At 37.5% G+C, this 19,921-nt stretch overlaps 1 long non-coding RNA gene across 3 annotated transcripts in view; it reads left to right on the top strand.

Annotated features, from left to right (window-relative positions):
• Nucleotides 1-8,827: 8,827 nt before the first annotated feature.
• LOC140631665 (uncharacterized) overlaps nucleotides 8,828-19,921 on the top strand; it is a 51,584-nt gene continuing 40,490 nt past the window's right edge. Inside the window, exons 1-2 of one of the 3 annotated variants that reach the window (XR_012029187.1) lie at nucleotides 8,828-9,302; nucleotides 19,017-19,089. This is a non-coding gene — a long non-coding RNA (uncharacterized lncRNA). The remainder of the gene's footprint in view (nucleotides 9,303-19,016; nucleotides 19,090-19,921) is intronic. The other 2 variants (XR_012029185.1, XR_012029186.1) reach the window with 2 other exon arrangements.

Below are 19,921 nucleotides of genomic sequence, written 5' to 3' on the forward strand. Positions count from 1 at the left end.
CTTTAATCTGTTGCTTTTTTCCCCTGGAAAATGCTCTGTAAAAGAATCAGTAAGAAAAAATATGCAGTCAGAAGTCAGCATTAATTAAAAATTAAAATATATTTTAAATTGTTTTTTCTTCATTTACTGCTTAAATTGATCATTGTAGGAGATAGGAACATAAAAACTGAAAAGAATTCCAATAGAATGTGTGAAGAATGATATCTAAAATTTAAAATTGAGTGAATCAGGGATTAATAGAAATTTATAACTTTTTAGCCTGTGTTTGAGATCTTTTTAGATCTGTATGATGAATTAGAAATAAATCACCAGGGGCACTTGGGTGGCTCAGTGGTTGAGCGTCTGCCTTTGGCTTAGGTCATGATCCCTGGGTCCTAGGATGGAGTCCCGCATGGGGCTCCCTGCATGGAGCCAAGGAGCCTGCTTCTCCCTCTGCCTGTGTCTCTGCCTCTCTCTGTGTGTCTCTCATGAATAAATAAATAAAATCTTTAAAAAAAATTGAATGCATCATGAATCAACTTTTGGTTCTGGCCAAGATGTAGTAACCCATTCCTCCCAAATCCTTCCTCTTAAAACTAAAAGATTCTGCATATAAGAATACGAAGATTCAAGCAGAGGTGAAAAGAAGGCAAGCTGCCCAGGGACCTTCGGACTTGAGGAATGACATAGCAGTCATTGTCTGAGTCTCCTTATTGCCTTCCATATATTCCAGACAAGTCACTGCAGAAGCCTCCAACCTGAAACCACCAACAGGCAGGAACAATAACAAAAAGCTTCCAGAAAAAGCCTATTCTTCCTAGCTATAGGAGTAGCTATGAACAAAAGGGTGATCTAATGGAACAAAATTCTACAGCAGCCAAACATCAACCTAAAACTGCACCCACTCACTCTCTGGTTTCAGTGGGCAGAGAGATGATCTTACACTCCACCTTGTTTCCATCCCGCAGAAGCAGGTGGTGCTGCTCTGATGAAGTTGAGCAAAAGTAGCACTATGACTACCCTTCCAGGTGGTGTAGGCTGACCAACCAGATGATTTTCCATCTTCTACTCAGTAGGTAGTGGTCCTTTGATGTCCCTCCAGGGTCTGATAGAGATCCCTTAGTGTGACCACGCATCATTTGGGGCCCGGTGGCAGAGTAAGCATCTAACCCCACCTGGGAGGCAACAAGACTTAGCCAGCTAGTGCAAAGAAGGGTGGGTCACTGTTCACTGCCCTTTCCTGATCCCCGGAGTCACCAGGGCCCAGCAGGATAGGGTGCTGCACCTCCATGCCCACCCAATGTATTCCAGTATTCCATGGTTTCTCCTCTGTAAGTGTGTTGGATGGCCTCCAAAAATATGTCCTTGTCAAATCCCCGGAACCTTGAATGTGACCTTATTTGGAGAAAGGATTTTTGCAGGTGTAATTAAAGCCCTCAGAATGAAATCATTCTGGATTATCTGAGTGGGCCCTAAATCTAATCAAGTATCCTTACAAGGGATGTGCAGAAGAGAGACACAGTGGAGGAGAAGAAGAGAGTCAGGGATTAGAGTTTTGCAGCCACAAGCCAACGGACACTTACAGCCACCGAGAGGTGGAAGAGGCAAGGAAGATTGTCCCCTGAGCCTTCGGAGTAGGCTGCTGACACTTTGATCTTAGACTTTTGGTCTCCAGACTATGAGAAAATAAATTTCTGGGTTTTTTTAAGCCACCAAATTTGTGGTGATTTGTTTCAGTAGCCAATGACGTTAGTCAAAATTTTTAAATGTATACTCTAGGAAGGACCCCGTGGAGAAAATGAAAAGACAGGCCACAGCCTGGGACAAAATATTTGCAAGGTATTTCTGTCAAAGACTTGAATCTAGAATATGTAAACAGCTTTCAAAACTCAAACTCAACAGTATAAAAAATCCTATGAGAGAGTTGCCTGGGTGGCTCAGTCAAGCACCTGACCCTTGATTTCAGCTTAGGTTATGATTTCAGGGTCGTGAGATTGAGCCAGCATTGGGCTCCGTGCTCAGTGGGGAGTCTCTCCCTCCACCTCTGTCCCTCCCCTCTTTCTAAAATAAATAGATCTTTTAAAAAATCCTATTAGAAAATGGACCAAACACATTTCAGTTAAGATGAAGATGGTACGTAGATGGCAAAGAAATTCACAAAAAGAGATCACTGGCCATTAGGTAAATGCAAATAATAACCACACTGAGTTATCGGTACCCACTTGTCAGAATTACTAAAATTTTTAAAAATTGAGATTACATCAACATGTAATTAGGATGTGGAGAAACTAGAACATTAATATAGGGCAGGTGGAAATGTAAAATGGTACAGCTACTCTGAAAAAGACTACGGCAGTGTCTTACAAAATGAAACATTGCATTTACTATGCAACCCAGCAACTGCATGCGTATACAAATGCAAATGTGCATATAAAAGCCTGTACACGGGGGCACCTGGGTGGCTCAGTCAGTTAAGTGCCTGACTCTTGACTTCAGCTCAGGTCATGGTCTCAGGGCTGTGAGATGGGCGTGGAGCCTAATTAAGTTTCTCTCTCCCTCTCCCCCTGCCCCTCCCCAACTCCGCTCTCGCTCTAAAAAAAACAAAACAAAAAACCTGTACCTGCCAACAAATATTCACAGCACTTTTTATTTTATTATAAATAGCCCCAAGTAGGCAACAACTCACATATCCTTTAACAAGTGAACAAACTCTAATAATCCATACATGGAACACTACTGGGCAGTACAAAGGAACGATCTATTGATACAACTTAGGGGGTCTCAAGGAAGTACTGCTGAGTGAAAAAAGCCAACCTCAAAAGGTTAAATAGTATATTATCCCATTTATAGGACATTCTTGAACTGACAAAATGATATGGAAAACAGAAATAGAGACTTGTTGGGATCAAGGCGGTGGGGGCAAGCATGTGGCTGTGGCTTTGAAAGGGTTGGAGGGATCCTTGTGGTAAGCCTGTTCTGTGTGTTGACTGTGATGATGGTCATATGAGTCTACATGTGATAAAACTGCACAGAGTTGAGAACACATACACACACTCACACATAAATGAGTGCATGTAAAACTGGACATATCTGGTTAAAATCTGTGGATTGTGCCAATGTAGATTTCCTGATTGTGACATTATACTACAGTTACACAAGATACTACTGATGGGGGAAACTGGGTGAAGGGAATATGACATCTCTTTGCATTATTTTTTTATAACTACATGCAAATATACAATTATCTAAAAAGGGAAAAAAAGGTAAAATCGTATCCAAGCCCCCCGCAACTGAATGAGTCATAAAGTTATAAGCTATAAGGCTCTCTTGTAGTATCATAAAAATCAATATTATAAGGCTATCTTTTGGTCAATATAAAAAAAATTGATTTTTAATGACCTATCATAGAGCTCATTATTTACCAATATATAGTTGGTACATTTACATTATGAGAACCTGTTTAACACTCTTAAGCAATCTTCTAGTCAAGTTTCCAATCTAGTTTCTAGTCTTCTAGTCAAGTTTCTTTCTAATAATCACCTTCTAGCTTCAGAAGTTCTTCTAGCCTCCTTTGTGTGAGAAAGGATGCATGGAAACCTGGTGGGGTGGGAGACGGGAGGGCATAGTGGGAAAGCCGCTGGGAAATATGTAGAAAACCACCACAGTTTTGAAGAGCAGCTTAACTAGGAAGTCAGACTTCTGGCCACAACTCCTTGAAGGCTGGTTTCCCTAAAACTCTGCAGACTCTGAGTAGTTTTCCTTCTCTAATAAAATTCTCAAAAGACATAATGAAAGATGAAATTATGCTGTGATTTAGGATGTGCCTTATTTTGGGAGTATGCCACTTTTACTGTTTTCCACTTTAGACTGTACTTTCAGAAGAATGTGAGCCTTTTAGCCATAAACACACAAATCACAAAATTAAACATTTTAATACAGTACATATATTCCAAGAAAGACAATTTTTGAAACTGTTTTCTCCATTATACAAACAGGAAGATAATATATTTAATAAATTTGTATCCTATGTAAGGTAAAGCATAATACCAAAAAAATAAAACTAAGTACTGTATCTTTGATTCCTTGTCCTTGTCCTGTCATTATCCCTATATATTATGTTTTACCATCTCGATTACCTCTTAATAGCTAGGAATTGTAGAAGGTACCACCTATAATAACAAAAATCCCATATAAAACTTTGGTTTTATCATCCAAATAATATGAAAAACAAAAATAGTTTAGCAATTCTGCACTAACAAGTGTTGGTGAGAAGAACCTCATGCACTATTGGTGGGAGTGCCCAAAGCTGCAGCCACTATGGAAAACAGTATGGAGCATCCTCAAAAAATTAAAAAAAAAAAAAAAAAAAAAAAAACTCTCATAGAATCCAGCAACTCCACTTCTAGGTATTTTTTCCAAAGAAAATGACAACACTAATTTGAAAAGACATGTACCCCAATGTTCAATCACAGCATCATGTACAATAGCCAAAATCTAGCCAAGACAAAGGCATAAAGATGTATGTATATTTACACGATGGAATATTACTCAGCCAAAAAAAGGCATGAAATCCTGCCTTTTGTACCTACATGGATGGACCTAGAGGGTATAATGCTAAGTGAAATAAGTCAGACAAAGACAAATGCCATATGATTTCGCTTATGTGTGGTGGGACCTAAAAAACGAATGAACAAAGAAAACAAACAGATGCAAAGATACAGAGAACAAATTGATGGTTGCCAGCGGGGGTGGAGGAATGGACAAAACAGGTGACGGGGATTAAGAGGTATAATCTCTCCATTATAGTGTAAACAAGACATAGAGATGCAATGGACAGCGTAGGGAATATAGTCAATAATATTGTAACAACTTTATATGGTGACAGATGGTAACTAGACTTATCGTGACTATTTCATAGTGTATAGAAATATCAAATCATTGTTATGAGTCTGAAACTATTATATGTCAGTTATTCTTCAATAATAAATAAGTTTTTGGCCAGTTTCTATTATCACCATCATAAAATGAATTGGGATATAAGGATAAATCTGAGGTCTCATCCAAAAATATTTATTACAACTTTGTTTAAAAAATTTAGACATCAACACTTTAAAGTGGGACAGAGTGCAGGGAAAAATAATTTCTCAGTATTGTCAGCTACTAGACTATACCTGCAGACGCTATACATATTTGATACTATAAAACACACAGGTTCAAGTGGCAGTCTACATATAATCATCTTAATAAGTTGTTTTAAGTTTTTTTTTAATCCTCCATTTAAAGGTTGTTTTGAGATTTAATGGGTCAGAAGAAAGTAAGCTTTAACTACCACATTTTTCACTAACACTTTCTTTGTTGTATACTTTGTGAGGAAGATGATTCATCAAATATACTATAATGAATTATTATATGATTACCAATTACCGCAGTAAATGTATAATAGACAATCACGAAACCACAGGGTCACATAACGGGTTCCTTTATTTATCTGCTAGGTCTGTGGGGAAATTAGGCTGGCATCAGCTAGCTGGGCTCTCTCACATGCCCAGCTATTGGCTTTGGGTCATCTGGGAAAGGAGGACACCTGGAAAGTCTGGGCTGTGCTTTGTCTCATCTTCCAGCAGCCTAGCCCAAGCATGTTCTTATGATGAAGGCAAAGGGAGGAAGTGGAAACACTGTGCTTTTTTCAAGTCTAACATCCCACTGGGCAAAGCAAGTCACATGGCCAAACTTGTCATCAATAAGCAAAGAAATCAAATCTGCCCTTTTAGTGAAACTGTAGAATCATATGGTAAAGGAGTATGAATACGAGAGGTGGAGAACTGAGACAATTAATGCAGCTGTTCTAGGATGGTTCACTCTCTGGCCACAATCACATTCTTTCCACATGCAAAACACATTCACTCATTGTAGGACCCCCACAGTTCTCCTACAATCACAGCATGAGCCCTCAAGTCTAGGATTTCCTGAAATACGACAGGTCCATATGCAGCTCCTCTTGATCCAGAGATCTATGAAATACAAAGACAAGTCACCTGTCCCTCTGCCTCCACACACACACAATATATAATAATTAAAAGAGAACAGAATGACCACAATAAATAGTTTCACTGGAAAAAGGGGAGAAAGGGAAGCATATACTCGCTGCTTCCTAACAGAGCTGCTACCCTACCGTGCCTACCTCTCTGGCAGGGGGGAAATGTTTTCTGATTGGAGCCCAATCTCCTACTTGCTCTCTGGGAGTCTCTCCCTGACTCACCATTCCCTACAGCTTTTGGTTATCCTATCTAAGGTGTCCTTCTTTTCCTACCACCCTCCTCTTTGTTTTTTATGAAGAAATGATCCCTGATTTCCGCTCAGTTACTTTCTCAAGTGGCTTCCTGCCGAAGGAAGTCAAGGGCCAAGAGACATTTTTACAGTATGATCATCTTTTAGCCCAAGAAGTTTTTGTTTTTTGTTAGTTACCACTTTAAAATTTTTTAGCTTTCTTGTCTGGTTATGGTCCATTACACACTCAAAAGCCATACCTATAATTGGTATCAACATATGCTTCTTTATATTTTTTTCTTTATACTTTCTTATTGCTACTTTTGGATCACGCTTCTGTGGGGCCACACCCTTAGGCTTTTGTCCACTTGAGAATCTACTCAGTACCACCTTAACTCAGACATCTTCTCAAAATATCTGATAGTCATAATCTTGATTTGAAGGTTTGATATGTGTCCATGTCTTAATTTGAGACTTTGCTAGTTGAGGTGGCTGGAAATAAGAACACTTTACCTTTCCAATTTAGTAACTCTGGCTCTCTCTATAATAGAACCTTTAACTTCTGCTTACAACCTAACCAGCCCTTTCCTCCCTTCTTCCCTTTCTTCCTTCTTTCTTTCCTTCCTCCCTTCCTTCTTCCTTCTTAGCTCAGCTCTTTCTCATTAGTACACTTTAACCTATGCAGCTAAACACCACCAGGTGGCACTTTCTTCACTTTGCCTGGAGACATCCTTGCCCAAAGCCAGAAGTTCATTAGGTTTATTTTGTTTTCTAAGATAGCACAAACAGCTGTTTGTGTTTCATAACAGCTTCTTAATAAAGCAATTTCCTCACCATTATTCCAGCTTCAGCAAACAGTTTCTCACCTTACTACTGCATATACTTTAGGTTTTTGTTGTCCAGCTCCCCACCTTCACTACCAGCTTGGGTAGTTGTAATCTATTTCCCAAATAATGCTACAACACAAATAACCACACATTTTTTTTTGGTGACTCAAAACAAAAATGCATGTTCATCATAAAGTTATTGAGTAATTTCACCCTCTCATAATCCGTATTAACTCAATCTTTTAAAATATTTATTATTGAAGTAAGGTTGACATACAAGTTTATGCAAGTTTCAAGTGTACAATATAGTGGTTCGACAATTCTATACATTACTCAGGGCCCATCATGATAAGTGTAGTCACCACTTGTCACCATGATCACAATAATACTGACTATATTCCCTATGCTGAACTTTTTCTCTCTGTGACTTATTTTATCACTGGAAGTTTGTGCCTCTTAATCCCCTTCACCTATTTCACTCATTCCCCAACTCCCTCCTCTCTGGCAACCACCAGTTTGCTCTCTATCTATGAGTCTCTCTGTTTTATTTGCTCATTTTGTTTTTCAGATTCCACTATCAATGAAATCATATGGTACTAGTCTTTCTCTGCCTGACTTATTTCACTTAGCACAATTCCCATGTTTTCACAAATGGCAAGATTTAATGTTTTATGGCTGAGTAACAATCCAGTGTGTAAACTGTACACACACACACATCTTCTACCAATCTCTTTCTCTATTCAATAATTTGAAAATTAGTTGTTTTCTAAGTAAAATAGTTTTCATACTCATCAAATACTCCAACACTTTACTTTGTAATAACAATCACAAATTTATACTCTGATGGAATTACAAGAGGAAGCTCATGAGATTTTATTTGGTTATATCTAGAAAGCTTGCCTATATTTGAAATCGAATACTCAGATGCTAATAATAAATCTAAATATGACTTATTTTTATGACTAGAATCATTAACACTGCTTAGATATGATTGGCAACCTATATAATCATGTGGTAATTTCATGCACAATTTCAGTAAAGCCACAAATGGTGCTAAAGTAGCTGATTATTCAATTGTCCCAAAACAAAATAACTGAATTTGGCCAAATACCAAAACTAAAGCTAAATTATTGTATCCCTAGTTAAATAATACAAATACTGGGAGTGTATGGCTCTCCATTCTTTTTACTGCTAGGGTGTTATATCAAAAAAGGTTGATGACACTTAGAATACTACAATCTAGCTAAATCTAAAGATTAAATATTCTATCAACTTCTCAAGTTTTTCTACCTACAATATATCTGCATCCATGTAAGCTTGGTTTAGATAAATCAACTCCAGGATGAATTTCATCACAGTACGTTTGTAATATGACATTAAAAAATTGCCACTATAACACAAACATATTGTAATAACTTTAAAAAATTTAATAGTGATTTGTATAATAGTTATATATTTACATGACATATTATATATAATTATATATCCAGTAGTAATTATATAATTCATTTATAAATTCATATATACATTACATATGTATATAGTACTTATATAATTATATGTAAATATACCTATATCTGTACTTATATAATTATATGTAATTATGTAACTATGTATATGCATATTATATATATTATATACATACATATTCACATGAACACATAGACATACACATCTGTAATGGACAATTCTGTGAACTGGCTTGCTCACCTTCATTCCACCTTGCTTCTAACTAAAAAGGATGGAAAGCTAAAAAAACAGCATCCCAGGAGTTGATTACACCTAGTCTTTGGTTGCAAATTAGGTTACACCCATTGAATGAAGTCTTATGAGAGCTGAATGAGGCAGAGGCCATTTTTCCTATTTTTTTGTTGTTTCTGCTGGCCAGCAAGAACAAGGAAAAGTGAGGCTTTTCTTCTGTGTTCCAGTGTCCACCTGCCAGATTCTTCTGTGTCAAGAGGTGGGTGCATCAATGACCGAGGCAGCAGCATCTTCTTGGTTTCTTGTTCCTGATCACTAGGACACAACTGTAGATAACTGTTCTATAGCTTTCCAGATGTCAAGCACCGGCAGTGGTGACAGCATGTTAATTTCAGCTCCTTGAATTCATAGTATCACCAATGGCTTCAAATCAGAAAGCTTACCTGGTGGATTGGTTCTATCTAGTCCTCAGATGTGTTTCTGGAGGCCAAGCCCAGAACCCACTGTGTCAGCAATGCAATAAATTTGGTAAGCATCTAATTTACTACATTAAAAATTCTTGCCTAAACTCTCTACAGAAGTTCTATCTTCCAGACCAAAACAACATTTCAAAGAAGTTAACAGTTTTCTCAAAGTACTTTAGCATGTTTTAGAAATATTTTTTCAATACTTTAAATTTTAATATATCTAATATATAATAAATATAATTCAGGAAAGAAAAGATATTCAAATATCACCAAATTATGAAAGCCTTACCTGTACATATCAAAAGCAGAACTCTTTGAAAGACAATATTGTTAATAGCTCTTTGTTCCAAAAAAAAAAAAAAAAAGAAAGAACAGGTAATACTATGATACTATGAGATAAGAGAGTGAATTCCACACAACTCAATCATTTACAAGTGGAAAGAGTATGCCAAAGGGAGAAATGTGACAAATAAGTAAACAAAATAAATCAATCAAAGTTTATAGACAAAGGACAAAACCTTGGACTCATCCAAGTAAGGTAACTGGGATAAGATGGCCCAGGAATCTCGAAGGATGATCCTTTCAGTAAAATGGTGAATTAGAAAAAAATAATCTGACCATAAATCAAAAGACAAATGGATTGGCTGAGGGGAGAAGGTAAAAGTATCCTTTGCAAAACCATCCCCACAGTCTGCCCAAATCTAGGGTTTTATTCTACAGATGAGAAATTAAGGTGGTCCAAGGTTATGGTTTCCCAAAGGCTGGCAGAAGCAAGCGTGAATATTTTTGGGAGGGACACACCTGTACCCAGACTCTATAGGAGCCCCACAAATAAAGCCGAACAAGTATGCATCCACAATCCAAAATTATAGAATACCTGAGAAAAAAGACCAGCATGAAAAAGTCATCAGAACAAAGAATAAATAAGAATCCGAGTCCTCCACCCAAGAATTCAAACATTTGTATTACCTAATCCAGAATCAATAGGACTATGTTTAAAATAAGTAAAATAAAGACAGGACTAATAAACTGGTTTAATACAGAGTGTAAGAAAAGGCTCAAGTAGTTTTTAAGAAAGTGAAATAAAACTTTGTATCACTCTAGGAGCAGGACAGAAAAGAAACAATCTAGGTATTTTAAGTAAAAAGGGATGGATTTAATACAGCTAACTTGGAACTTAGAACACTGTTGGAAAAGTTAGATGGGCAGGTTCTCGGCCAAGGGGTGTCTCCCAGAACACCATGGAGGCATCCAGCCAGAAGGACTACTACCTCTAAGTCTACATTGGCACTACTACATGCAAGAACACATATTACAGCTGTAATTCAAACACCAGGAAATCCCTACTTTGACTCCCACAAATACTTCTTGACATCTATGAATTAGTGACTGGGCACTGGAACAAACAGTCCAGTCACCAACTCCATAACAATTCTCTCTCCAGAAAACTGGAGAACAGACTGAGCAATATCATTACAAAAATGACTCGTGTTTGCACAGCCTTGTCAGCAGAAAATAGTCAAAACGGCAGGCCTCCATGTCACCTTCATCATGTAAATTTTTTTAAAGATACTGCATTTTTCACCTTTCAAAAATTGTGGTGTTTTCCATCTAACTGCCATGCCCTGAGTCGAAGGCAGACACTCAACTGCTCAACTGCTGAACCACCCAGGCGTCCCTAGTCCTGTACTTTTAATGAAACAAACAAAATAAACTTCAAGAGAGATTTTTTAGTATGATGAAATCTTGGGCATTTCTATTAGTAACAATTTTAGATAATAAAATACTGTATCCAAGAAACAAAGGATACTATAGAAACATTTAGAGAACAAGAAATTCTTGTCCCAGTGATCTCTAAATACACACACACACACACACACACACACACACACACACACATAGGGACACCTGGATGGCTCAGCAGTGAAGCTCCACTCTCAGCCCAGGGTGTGATACTGGAGTCCCAGGATCAAGTCTGACATCAGGCTCCCTGCATGGAACCTGCTTCTCTCTTTGCCTAGGTCTCTGTGTATCTCATGAATAAATAAAATCTTAAAATATATATATACATATATTTAATATAAATACTTTATATATAAATGTTTATTAAATAATATAAATGTTAAATTTATATATATATATAAACAGCAAAAATGTAAAGTCTGCAAATGAGGCCTGACAATTTCCCTAGCTTACTTCTCTGAAGGAGTTTCCAAGATGGAGTTTTGGAAGAGAGAAGCCAGAGAAAACCTAGCAGTCTTCTGTGAACTAAGGAGAGAAAGCCAGGAGTCTAGAGGCACCAAGATGACTAGAGTTCAGAGAGCAGAGTACTAGAGAGAGAATACCTTTTGAATCTTCAGCTGAGTACTGATTAGTACATGCATGTGAAGGAATTACCCAACATAGGGGAAGGGACCACCTGAAAAAAGCAGAGGGAGCTATCTCCTGAATCCACACAGGACCAGAGATATTTTATGTTATGACCAGTCCAAGCAGAAAACCTTACAAATCACAGGACATATAATACAATCCTCAAAAGGATTTTGCTTCAGAGTGGGGTAAATTGTCCCTAGACTAAATGCTGCTCTGGTTTTGCATAATAAAATAAGCCATTAAAGTGACTAAGAACCAAACTCGTGAATATTCACAGAAAAACAAAACACCCATTATGCAACATGGCAAAATTCACAACTACTGCAAAACATTTTATGGGGTGCCTGGATAGCTCAGGTCATGATCTCAGGGTCCTGGCATTGAGCCCCGGGTCAGGCTTCCTGCTTAGCAGGGAGTCTGCTTCTCCCTCTCTCTCTGCCCTTCCCTTCTGCTTCTGCTTTCTCTAATAAATAGATAAAATCTTAAAGACTTCATTAAAAAAAAAAAAATAACCAAGCAGCACACAGCAGAAAAATATGACCCACAATGAGGAGAAAAGCAAATGAACAGAAATAGTTGCAGAAGTGACACAGATATCAGTTAGTAGAAAAACCTTAAAACATTTTTAGTTAATATTATAAGTATTCCACAGTAGAGACATGGAAGATACAAAAACAACCCAAATCAGATATCCAATGAAATAAAATGTCTGACATGAAAACCATAATGAATAGAAGTAACAGCAGACAAATTATTATGGAAGAAATAGTGACCTTGAAGACAGAGCAATGAAACCTATCTAAAAGATAACAGAGAGATAGAAAAGACAAAAAAATAACTGAGCATCAGTGAGCTAGGAGACAACTTGAAGCACCCTAGAAATATCTTATTCAAGTCCCCAAAGAAGACAGTAGGGGGTATAAAAATATTTGAATAAGCAATGGCTGAAATTTTTCCAAATTTGATGAAAACTATAAGAGATTCCAGAAGCTTGACAAATACTTAGCACAATAAATATGAATAAAACTATACCAAAGAATATCATCAAATTTCTTAAAACCAGTTATAAAGAGAAAACCTTAAAGGCAAGCAGACCCCTAACCTCCCCCATCAAAACAAAACAAAACGAAAAGAAAAACAAAAAAATATGGGGAAAAAAACACAAAAGAACCCACACAATTTAGAATTCTATGCCCAGCAAAACTATCTTCAAAATATAAAGACCTAAGACATAAGACATAAGCCAAAAGAATGCTGAAAGAATTCATGTCCAGCAGATTTATACTACAAAAATATGTTAAAGAAAGTCTAACAGGCAGAAAAAAAAAAAAAAGATACCAGATGGAAATATGGATCTACACAAAGAAATGAGACTAGAAATGTGGGTATATTTAACAGCATTTTTCTCCCTATTTTTAAATCTCTTTAAAATTTGATTTTATAGGGGCATCTGGGTGGTTAAGTTGGCTAAGTGTTCAACTCTTGATTTCAGCTCGGGTCATGAGCTCAGGATTGTGAGATTGAGCCAAGTGTTGGGTGCCATGCTGTGTGGAGTCTGCTTGAGTTTCTCTCCCTTTCCTTCTCCATCCCCCACTGTCCCTCTCCCCACCCACATGCACATTAAGACAAAATCTTTAAAATTTGTATAAAGCAAAAATAAAAATAATTAAAAATCTACTCTGGGGTTACAATGTATGGAGCAGTAAAATGTATGATAAAAAAAGCACAAAGGCTGATTGGGGAGAAATGGAAGTATATTAGTGTAAGGGCCCTAAACATAAAGTAGTAGTTAGAGATGTTTAGTATCAACCCTAAAGCAACCACCAAGACAGCAAAGCAAAGAGTTACAGGTAACAAGCCAATAAAGGAGATAAAATAATTATTAAAAAAAATAATAATAATCCCAGTAAAAGCCTGAAGAGAAAAATGGGGAGGGAAGGGGCAAGGAACACAGGGAAAAAAACAGAAATAGTGGACTGGTATATTTAAACAAAACTGTATCAGTCACCATATAAATCAAAAACCTCACTTAAAAGGCAAAGATACCGGGACGCCTGGATGGCTCAGCAGTTGAGCATCTGTCTTCGGCCTAGGGTGTGATCCTGGAGTCCTGGGATCGAGTCCTACATCAGGCTCCCTGCATGGAGCCTGCTTCTCCCTTTGCCTGTGTCTCTGCCTCTCTCTCTTTCTCTCTCTGTGTGTGTGTGTCTCTCATGAGTAAATAAAATCTTAAAAAAAGGTAAAGATATCAGACTGAATTAAAAAGCATTCAGTTGTATAGCCCCCACAAAACATCATTTTTTACATAAACAAATAGGTTAAAAGGATGGGAAATGGCACTAGTCTAACATTACTTTAAAAACAAAAACAAAAACTATAGTGGCTTTTATCAGGAAACTGGCTTCCAGAGCAAAGAATTTATCAGGGTTAAAGAAGGTCATTTCAGAATGATAAAGGGGCCAATTCATCAAAACATGATAGCCCTAAATATATCTTCAAATAACATGATGCAATGAGATGAGCATTGGGTATCATACTGTATGTTGGCAAACTGAATTTAAATAGAATTTTTAAAATATATTAAAATAAAAAAAAACATGAAACAAAAATTGATAAACTGCAAGGAGAAAAAGATATTTATAATTATAGTTGGAGATTTGAATACTCTTCTCTCAATAATTAATAGACAATAAAAAATCAGGATACAGAAGACTTGAACACTAACAAAATAAAGCTCATTGATATTTATACAATATTCCATCCAACAGCAAAACACACATTCAAGTGTACACAGAACATCTACTAAGGTAGGGCACATTTGGGGCCATAAAACATCTCAAAACTTATTTCAAAATATTCTGCAGTAGAATTTATGTGGCTTTTGTCCGGGGTTCCTGGCATGGAGCTCCTAAAACCCTTAGAATTTCCCAAGTAATCTAAGTGTCTTTTTTACTCAACATAGAGTATGCTAAATGATGTGACTCATGAGGAGCCCCAGATACCTATGCCAACAGGAAGCAGGCTTAGGATGCAGTGGTCCAGACCAGAAAGATCACCACATGATTAGAATGTTGAGACTTAGAACCATCCTGACATTCAGGGAGGGGAGGGGCCCTGGGGACCCGGAGACTGATTTTAACCACAAGGTCAATAATTTCCTAAACCTTCCCAACATACTGAAATCCTAAGAAAAACTCTGGGTTTCCTAAGATCTTAAAAGTTCTCATCACAAGGAAAAAAAAATTTTAACTATGAATGGTGACAGATACTAGACTTACTATGGTGATCATTTTGCAATATATATACAAGTACCAAATAATTATATTGTACACCTGAAATAATGTTATGCCAATTGTATCTAATTTTAACAAGAAAACAACTGTTAGCTAGGATACAACAGAGTTACCCAAAGAAGAGGCCTGAATGTTGGCAGCAGAAGGGAGGAGGGGGAAGGCACAAAAGTAGGGAAGGAACCGGGTTTTGTTTTGCAGAACCCATAGTTCCAGCCAAGTAGAAGCTCAACCAGGTGTTTGGCCTGATAGCTTGCTAGGTGTCTTGCTAGGTTATCCGTCCCCTGGGAGCTCCCTATCTAAGCTAGTTGGGCTGGACTGGAGCTGGAGCAGGGCAGAAGCCCTCTGGAGTTGTCCTGAAGTACCTTTATCTCATTATGATAATAAGATCTCCTTCTATGGGTGGAGTTTTCTGCCTTTTTTTGAACACATGATGTATGCATTAGCCTCTTGACATGCTAGGCTTGCGCAATTCAAACAAAAGTGCCTTCGGAAGCTCCCTCCTCCCACCCTTACACTGAATAAAAGCTTCCTGCACTAGTGGCATGGTGAGACAGTTCCTTGTGAGCTAATTCCCTGTCCTCTTACTTGTGACAAGCAATAAAGAGTTCTTTGCTTTCAACATTCCCTTGCGCTGTGTTCAATGTGGTGTACCCCCAACAGGGAACCCCTTGAGTTCAGTTACATAACCAAAAACAAACAAAAAAACCCTCTGGACTTCCTGATCACTTGATATGTTTTATTTCTCGACCAAGTTAAACAGTTGTTGCTTATAATTACCCATTAACTTATGTATGCACTTTTCTGTATGTAAATTTCACGATAAAATGTTTTTAAATATTGAAATTAATCCAGATTTGATGAAGACATAAATCTGCAGATTCAGAAAGCAACTAAATCCCAAACATAAGAAATCTGTAGCTAGACATATAATAAGAACTGCAGATCTCCAAAGATAAAAGTGAACCTCTCAAAACAGCCCAAAGAAGTCAGTTCAAAATCCAGTTTTAAAGACACAATTTTAGAAAGTGAATTCTACTTTGAAGGAATGAATGCCTGAGATGCAAGTTAAAAAAAGAAAAAGATAATCCTGTGTGCAAACCTAAACATTAACTCTATAAAATACCAATAATATCCAATTTGGAGGCTAATGAAGTAGAGGAATTGATTAAAATTAACATATTTTAACATCTTTATGTTGTTTAGAAAGAAAGCACATATGTTTGCTATTTTTGGATGTTAGGCATGTTAAATTTTTTTTTGAAGATTTTATTTGAGAGAGAGAGCACATGCGCAGGGAAAGGGGCAGAGGGAGGGGCAGGGGGAAAAGCAGACTCTCTACTGAGCAGGGAGCCAACTGCCGGCTTGATCCTAGGACCCGGATATCATGACCTCAGCCAAACAAGCACCCACGCATATTAAAAGGGTAATCAGAAGTACTTAAAATGTTTACATTTTAAATCAGTCAAGGGAAAATATATCTTGAAAATTCAAGTAATCCAAAAAAGGATGAAAAAGAAGTATAGCATAGAAAAAGAGAAAAAAGTAGAAAATATGGAAAAAATGAATCCCACCAGATTTGCACTTTTGCACTATGGTAGGACAAATACTCTTAAGAGTTCCTCCAATTGTATATATAGACTGCATCTTCTTTATCCATCATCTGTTGATGGACACCGAGGCTCCTCCCACAGTGTGGCTATTGTGGACATTGCTGCTGTGAACATCAGGGTGCAGGTGTCCTGGCGTTTCCCTGCATCTGTATCTTTGGGGTAAATCCCCAGCAGGGCAATTGCTGGGTCGTAGGGCAGGTCTACTTTTAACTCTTTGAGGAACCTCCACACAGTTTTCCAGAGTGGCTGCACCAGTTCACATTCCCACCAACAGTGCAGAAGGGTTCCCCTTGCTCCACATCCTCTCCAACATTTGTGGCTTCCTGTCTTGTTAATTTTCCCCATTCTCACTGGGGTGAGGTGGGATCTCATGGTGCTTTTGATTTGTATGTCCCTGATGGCCAGTGATACGGGGCATTTTCTCATGTGCTTGTTGGCCATGTGTGTGTCTTCTTTGGTGACATTTCTGTTCATGTCTTTTGCCCATTTCATGATTGGATTGTTTATACTATATGTTGGCAAATTGAACTCCAATTAAAAAGTACATATAAAAATTGTTTAAAATAACCAAGAAAAAAAAAGTTCCTCTAATAGTGGGGCACCTGGGTGACTCAGTGGGTTGAACATCTGCCTTCAACTCAGGTCATGATCCCAGGGTCCTGGAATCGAGTCCCATATCAGGCTCCCTGCTCAGCAAGGAGTCTGCTTTTCCCTCTCCCTCTGCTGCTCCCCTGCTTTGTGCTCTCCCTTTCTCATTTAAATAAATAAAATTCTAAAAAAAGAATTCCTCCAATACAAAACACTAGATTCTAGAGAAAAAAGACTTTTTAATTCATTGTTGGTTGAACAAAGGAAATCTCCAGGCCCCAATCCCCTACAATCAAAGGGGCAAAAATTGAGCTGAAACAAGCAGGAAAGCATCAGAAGGTATCAGGCAAAAAGCAAACTTGAAAGGCGGGGTTCACCCTGACTGCAAATGCTGACAGCAGCCAGCAATTGACCTCTGGAAACAAAACTTTGGGACAGGAGCAAGGTCGGGAAGCTGAAAATAAGACAAACTAAGACAACTGCCTACAGGAAGGACCCTTCAAGGGGCTCCAGTGGTACCAAATGAGTTTATACTGACTCACTGGAAGCAGATGCAAATCATATCTGAAGGGAAGCATGCACAGATTAGGTCCTTTGTCTTCCCACAAACTAAGCTCAGCAACACACTCAAGAAAACAGGCTAAAATGGCACACAACAATATCCAAAAACAGACTTACAAAGACTGAAAATATTAAAATGATCAAAAACAGAATGAGTTTTTAAAAATTAGAAACAGACTTAGAAGAGGCTATAATGAATAAATGGGAAGATCAGAAAAAAAATGAAATGAAAATATAATTATTAAAAGCATCATTAGTGTTTTAAACAGTAGATCAGGGGCAGCCCTGGTGGCCCAGCAGTTTAGCGCCGCCTTCAGCCCAGGGCCTGATCCTGGAATCCCGGGATCGAGTCCCACATTGGGCTCCCTGCATGGAGCCTGCTTCTCCCTCTGCCTGTGTCTCTGCCTCTCTCTGTGCGTTTGTCATGAATAAATACATAAAATATTTTTAAAAATAAAAAATAAACAGTAGATTGGATAGTGCTGAAAAACAAATTAATGAACAAGAACAGAGCTGATGAAATTAACCAAAATGCAGCAGATAAACAAGATGCCGAGAACGATGTGATCAAGGGATATGAAGGATGGAATAAGAAAGTCCATCATTTGTGCAGAGTCCTAGAAGAACAGAAAAGCAGTATCTGAGGAACCAGTAGTCAAATATCTTACAGAACTAACATGAATTGAAAGAAAGTGGAAGCCAGTATATATACTTAGGAAAAAAGGAAATTCACATCTCCAAACACTATAGTTAATCTGTGGAATTCCAAAGGAAAATAATAAGGATTAAAAGGAGATGGAAAATAAAAGGTAACCTGTCAGAATGCAAAGGCACAAAGATGTTGAAAAGGTAATTTAAAGCCACAGGATGAGTGACAAGGCTGTAATAATACCTCTGCATCCTCATTTCAGAAACTGCCACTTCCACTTTTCTATTTTTAAACTGGCCAAAATTGTTTTACTCTTAACCTTTAAAAAAAAAAAAAAAAAAAAAAAACTTTCTGTTTAATAATTTCAGCTGAAATACAAGGATTCTTAGAAAAAAATTTAAATATATTATCTAAAGTAATATACTTTATCAGTTTAACAACCTTACCAGTATGCAACATGTAGAGAATTCATAATCCTTGACCTAGAGTACTAAATATTTGCATATAAATAACTTTTGAGGCTCTTGCTCCAAATTACTGTTTTTGATAACCCCAAACTCCCTGTTAAAAATCCTTGGTTAGGGAATTTTCAAATTTCAAGAAATCTAAAACTAAATTAAAACTTCTTACCTAAAGGAAGGTATCTTTACATTACTCTTTATTCACATTTGTATACTTCATTTTTATTGTCTTTTCTTTAGATTATATCTGCAACTAGATTATATCTGCAAGGTTATAAACCTGAGAACAGGACTCTTCTAAATCAGTGCTGAGGTATACTTTGATGTGTTCTAGAAACCTGGGAAAAAGAGAACACCTATAGATTTAGTGATTGTATACATTTGATTTGGGTATGACATCCTTAATCTCATCTCCAAAAATAAGAAGATGCAAAAACATCTAATCATTATTTGAAAACCTGGGGATCCCTGGGTGGCGCAGCGGTTTGGCGCCTGCCTTTGGCCCAGGGCGCGATCCTGGAGACCCAGGATCAAACCCACGTCGGGCTCCCGGTGCATGGAGCCTGCTTCTCCCTCTGCCTGTGTCTTTGCCTCTCTCTCTCACTGTGTGCCTATCATAAATAAAAAAATAAAAAAATAAAAAAATTAAAAAATAAATTTTGAAAACCTTATAGACTAGCCCGAAGGAAATGGACTTCTTCTATTACCTACATTCTGAAAAACCTATCATGGTGCCTTTCTGGTGTCCATCCTTCCCTTAATCTACCTGGATGGAGAGTTCCTTCTAATTGTCTACAACATACACACTCCTGCCCAACTTCACACTGGCCCCTGCCACACCATGCATTCGATATTCACTGAGTGCCTCCTCTGTACTAGTCACTGTAGCAGATTCTGGTGTATACTCAGAAGCATTCGTTGCATATACATTGCTTTGGTATTTTTTAAAAAATCAGATTATTAAATGGTACACAATACTTCAGTCATAGATATCTGTATTTTTAGTAGTTGGCAGTAGAATTTCTTATCTGGAAGTTTCCTAATGGGCTGAATTTCTTGAGCCATTCCCTATTTCACAGAAAAAAAAATTGTTCTTTGCTATGTCACAGCAATGATTTGCTAGTCTATGTTTTACACACAGATGT

This window comes from Canis lupus, chromosome 1 (assembly GCF_048164855.1).
Source record: "Canis lupus baileyi chromosome 1, mCanLup2.hap1, whole genome shotgun sequence".
Classification (NCBI taxonomy): Eukaryota; Metazoa; Chordata; class Mammalia; order Carnivora; family Canidae; genus Canis; species Canis lupus.